The sequence below is a fragment of the Silurus aristotelis genome (genome assembly GCF_946808225.1).
Source record: "Silurus aristotelis genome assembly, chromosome: 28".
Taxonomy (NCBI): domain Eukaryota; kingdom Metazoa; phylum Chordata; class Actinopteri; order Siluriformes; family Siluridae; genus Silurus; species Silurus aristotelis.
The window spans coordinates 15,611,872-15,617,871 of NC_139601.1; the positions used below are offsets into that span (position 1 = coordinate 15,611,872).

General features: G+C 38.0%; 1 protein-coding gene across 4 annotated transcripts in view; it reads right to left on the minus strand.

Moving 5' to 3' along the window:
- The window catches only part of ip6k1 (inositol hexakisphosphate kinase 1), a 37,659-nt gene that overhangs the window by 25,749 nt on the left and 5,910 nt on the right, over positions 1-6,000 (minus strand). The gene's annotated exons all lie outside the window — the stretch shown is intronic.

Sequence of the window (6,000 nt, forward strand, 5' to 3'; positions counted from 1 at the left end):
TGTTTGCAGGCAGGGATGTTAGATTAGAGCCCATCAGCCACTTTGGAGCTCCTCTCTGATTACCAGCTATGCAGCATTATAGAGCTAAACATAGTCCTGACGGTCAAGGGATGAATTGCAAATTGGGGGTGCTATCAAAGGGAGCAACAATCAGTCAGATTGGGAGATCAGTAGTTTTTCCTTTGGCAAACACTTTCAGCCATTTAATAAACATGGTCAAAAAATGCTGATGGGTATAAAATAAAAAAATACAAAAACAAACATTTGTTCTATTAAGTACAAATATTCTACTTATCCCAAATGCTGTTATGGTAAAAGTGGAAGTGGCAACAGTTTTCCTTTTTTCAGTAGATATACAACATTGCCAAGATAAAACACCCCACCAAAGATCTTGATAAAATGATAACATGGCGTCACCTCATTTCACAGTACACTATTTGCCTACACCTGGTGCCAGCATTAGCATATATACTGATCAAGCATAACAATATAACATTATGAGCGGTGAAGTGAATAACACTAATTATCTCTTCATCATGGCACATGTTAGCAAATGGGATATATTAGGCAGCAAGAGAACATTTTGTTTTTAAAGTTGATGTGTTTGAAGCAGGAAAAATGGGCAAGAGTAAGGATTTAAGCGACAAAATGTGACGTCTAGACGACTGGGTCAGAGCATATCCAAAACTGCAGCTCTTGTAGGATGTTCCCGGTCTGCAGTGGTCAGTATCTATCAAAAGTGCTCCAAGGAAGGAACAGGGCCATGGGAGGCCGAGACTTATTGATTCCTTATATCTGCATAAAGGAAGGCAACTGGTCTTAAGGGTGGAGGTTCATCCTGCTAAAACATACCAAGTCAAAGTCTTCGAATAGTCTGGTGAAAAGTTGTAGACCAGGGGTCACCAACGAGTAGCCTTTTCTAAAAAAAAAAAAATAGCTGTTTTCTACTTTGTTAAATAATTGTTGATAATTATTATGAGAAATCATTAACTTGATCAGTGTCTTCACATAAATCAATAACATTAATTATTAATAATAATAAACGGTAAATTGAGAAAAATTTTTATTTTAGATCAAACTAAAAACTGTGTGTATAAAACTGGTAGCCCTTCACATTAATCGGTACCCAAGAAGTAGCTCTCGGTTTCAAAAAAGTTGGTGACCCCTGGAATAGAACAAAATATCATGATCCAGATGTGGAAGGCTGATAGAGACATTTCATGGAAGACTTTCAGCACAAGTGTGTTTTTTTACCAAGGTTTCAGCTTGCGGGGTGAATACTTATGTGTCACTATTAATCCTTTGCAACGTCATATATGTAAATGAAACGATACAAATCCCAATAAACCAACTTCCATTCACATAAGTGGGTGGCATAACCCGAGAGGCATGGTGGAGGTGGGAATTCCATGCCTACACTCATTCATACATAAGCATGTAGGTTTATTCTTCTGGGAAAAGCAGAAGAAAATGCCCATGGAGACACTAGAAGAATGCACAAAACTCAAACGATTGACCCTTCAGTTGTGACACAGCACCACTAGCATTTGTATCACCAATATAAAGAAGGAAAAAAAAAAAAAGAAAAATGATAAACTAAATAAAATGTAATTTAAGCTTAGGAAGAGAGCGCTTGCAGAGGACGGAAATCTGTCAGGTGTTTACACTAAATCCATTTCACATCCATCAGCCATTACCGTACGAGGCAGCGTCCACGTCCGACTTCTAAACAAACACAACCCCTCAAGACACGTTTAACGAGTGGAAAACAACATAGGATCCATCAGCGCTGACGTTCACCACGTCCCTCGCTTAAATCCTAACTGTCAGGAAGATTTAAGGGAGCTGATCCACCAATTTCCAAAACGCATTCTTGCTCCAAAAGGCAATCATGCATTCCTGTAGACATGTAGAGTAGACGCTTAATGAGTTCATGCAAAACTATTTCTATTTGATAGATCAGATGAAATAGCTGGATGTTGTAAATCCAGACGAGAATAAAAACAAGGGAATCCTAGTTTGTTTAAAATTAAATGCATGCCAGATTTTGGATGGGGGGGGGGGGGGGCTGAAAGAGCAGAGGATTGAGCAGGTATGCAAACATGGAAGACATTACATCATGCAACACTGCTGCCTTTAAACATTCGTTCATTGTTGGAGGAATATTTGGTCTAAACAAGGCTCTAGGCACTAGGGTCATGTTAAATGGAGGGATCCACCCGCAAGTCTTTGCTGCTGACAAAGTTTTCGATTCCATGTTTCCATAGATTTTTATCATTACTATTATTATAATAATAAATATTAAACATAATTATTATTGCACTCTCGAAAACAGACTGGTAATAAAGGAAATAAAACAAACTTAAGACTTATAAAGCTTTGTAAATGACGACTCTGTATTTGACATCAATAAAATCGTTAAAATAATAAAATAAAAGTTATTTGCAACACCGAATACATCATATGCACATTTATTGTACAAGTATTGGGACACCTGAATTTTCATCTATATGTGGATCTTCCTCAACTGTTGGAGGTACACTATTCGTATGCGTTATTAATTTAAATTTTTTTACTTCCCGACCTTTCCTTGTCTCTGCCAATCCCTCATCAAAACACCGCATGTCGTGAACCTGAGACAAATCAGCACATGAGTACAAACAGATTTATGCTGACTCAGCAATAAAGAGGCACAATAACAATAGTGGTGGCCAACAAGCCGGCGGGTTCGCGGCCGCTATCAAGTGACCGTTTCAACAGCTACACTTGACGGTACAGAGATTCGCAGCCAAAAAGTCCGACCTGCGAAGGTTATCCTGCCCATGAAAGGAAAACAGAGGGGTCTGGGAAATGCTCTCCACACACCCCTGGCCTTAACGGATAAGTAGCCATGGTCATGCCAAGAGTCATGCTCAAGGGAGCCGGCAGTAAGAAGAAAAAAAAAGAAGAAATAAAAAGGAGGGTGGGGTGTGGAGGCATAGACACCAGGCCAGTGTAAAAGAGTTCACAGAGGTCCACTTTCACCATCCGTGGCCTATGACAAAAGTTTAAGCGGTGTGGACGTGATGATGCCATTGCTCACAGTTTAAACAGTGACCAATGTCACCTCTTACAGCTTATTTAGAATTCTTTCACCTCATGTTTTCACTAAAAAATTAAAGAAAACATGCTGTTTGAGCAATCACTGGCATTCTACACCGATCGGGAATAACATACATACATAAATATTATATACACACACACTATTTCCAAAAGTATTGGATCACCTGAACTTTCCTGCTATATGTGGTTCTTTTCCAAACTGTTACCACAAAGCTGGAGGCGCTCAATTGTACAGGACGTCTTTAGTCTTTGGATGGCAGCATGGCAATGCCCCTGTTCACAAAGTGAGTCTCCATGAAGATCTGGTTGACATGCTTTGGAGAGAAAGATCTTGAGTGGACTGCTATAGAGCTCTTTAGATAGATAGATAGATAGATAGATAGATAGATAGATAGATAGATAGATAGATAGATAGATAGATAGATAGATAGATAGATAGATAGATAGATAGATAGATAGATAGATAGATAGATAGATAGATAGATAGATAGATAGATAGATAGATAGATAGATAGATAGATAGATAATTACAAAACCTTTAAAAAAATCAGAATTACACGTGGTACATTTTCATATGACCCTCCCCCAGATATTCCACACATTCTGAAACAGTGAAAGTAGTTTCATAGGTTGAAACCTTCTAGAAACTTTTCCCCTATGGTAATTTTACTCGTTGCCAGGATATGAGGAGATAAACAAATTGTAAACAAATTGACTGCAGATGTCCTCCTGATTAACTAATCCAATCCAAATAGGATTTAAATGGAACGTCCTTCATACAACAGCCTAGACTACAGAGCTGCACTGTTGCAGACAAAAAAAAAAAACTTTATGACCAAGCATTCAGCGGTGGTGTGCTATAAAGTGGTTATTGGTGACATCATTTCAAAGTGAAGAACCAGACCACCTAGTGCCAAACAACATCCAAAAATGGATCCAAAGCATAAAGAAAAATCAGCACTCTCATCCCACGTTCTATAAAAATAAAACGAAGTATAAAGCCGGTCTAGAACAAAAGGTCTGCTTTAAATGTGCTCAGTCTATGAGCAGTGCTTCCCCAACTTACTCTGAGCTCCATTCCTGTGAAGACTTCACAGCGTATCCTTGCATTGTCATTGGGAGTTCATGGCAGTTGGCCAGTTTCTAAATCCATTTGGAGACGCTCGGTCTGTACCGTTACCCTTTAGCTGCTTATGCTAAAAGATTTCTGAGTGAGAACAAGTTTTAAAAATAAACACCAATTAGGCTACATTGAATTAACCAGGCTATATCCACTCATGATGTTAGTAGGTCAAAGTAGTATGTAGAGCAAAACCCCTGAGAAACCTTTTTTTTTTTTTTTTTTATAATTAAAAAAAATAATAATCTGGAACAAAAAATTTTGACTTTCTTGAATGCTTGTGGATTTTGAAGGTAATCGATGCAAGCGTCTGGTACATTAGCATTTAGTGCACATTGCTGTCCATTTACCCTTGTTAGATAGTGCTGCTTATGCCACACAAATGAACTACACAGTCATGTCCAGCATGTGCAGTTCTGTGTATATACCTGCATATGGCATGTTTTTAAAAGACCACATATTTGATCCTACAGTATATTCTGGTCATGATATAGAACTGGAACAGTATTACAAACTTATTTATAAATAATTTCCCCTAATAATTTGGTCTCCTGACAAGTCGTACATTTCCGCCTCCAGTCAGAAAAAAACCCATAAAACAAGTTATTGAGGTAAAGTTCCTATTCTCTACTTTAACATTAATTTATAACAGAATTGTCTTTAGCTCAGTTAATACACAGACACGGTTCTTGGTTAAAATCTATACCGTTGACCAAAGTAATCGCTGTTTGCATGAAGTACACAACTTGATTTAAAGTAGAGATACACTCGGTAAAACATTTACTTCAGTAAAAGTGTCCCTTTAAATGTTCACTTGAGTAGGAGTACAAAAGTACTTGCCTTTAAATGCACTTAAGTAGCCAAAGTGCTATGATTTATTATGGCTATAATGTTCCTATTGTCATTTCCGCCGCAAGACTCTTTGTTTAATAAACTCAGTTGATGTGAAAACTTCAGAAAATGAGGCCACGGGTGTTATGGACGAGTTCGAGTCAGGATATTCTTCCATCGTCTATTCCTCTCAAAATGTTTTGCTTCCTGTTGAACTGATGCTGAACTGTATGTTGATTTCAAGCAGAACGAGTTTAAAACAGCTTTGCCCTGATTCGTGGCTTGCTGCGTGTTTGACCGGGTTTTAACCACTCGTATAAAAATGACTGATTTCTCAAGTTGATTTAAAAATAAGACATTTGTCTTTAAAATGTAGTGAAGTTAAAGTAAGTGTCGCCAAAAATTTAAATACTTTAGTTAAGTACAAATATGCGAAAAACCGAGTTAGGTACAGTAACGAGTTACATTTACTTTGTTGGCGTTCACCACTGCCATTCTCAACTTTTACATTCATTTATAACAGAACTGGCTTTAGAGCAGTTAATATACACACATTACTTCGTTAAATCTATACCATTGACCAAACTAATCGAAAAGGTAATCAATAACACATGAAGTACAACTAACTGCAACTGCTTAGATTCTAGGCAACGCTACACGTTACTGTCGAGGTGCTGAACATTTCATGCAAACATGTTGCCTGAAGGTTTACAGGTCACTATATAAAAGAACAGAAGCACTAGCCAGCTGCTCTATACAGTATACAGTACAGACCAAAAGTTTGGACACACCTTCTCATTCAAAGAGTTTTCTTTATTTTTATGACTATGAAAATTGTAGAGTCACACTGAAGGCATCAAGGGCTATTTGACCAAGAAGGAGAGTGATGGGGTGCTGCGCCAGATGACCTGGCCTCCACAGTCACCGGACCTGAACCCAATCGAGAT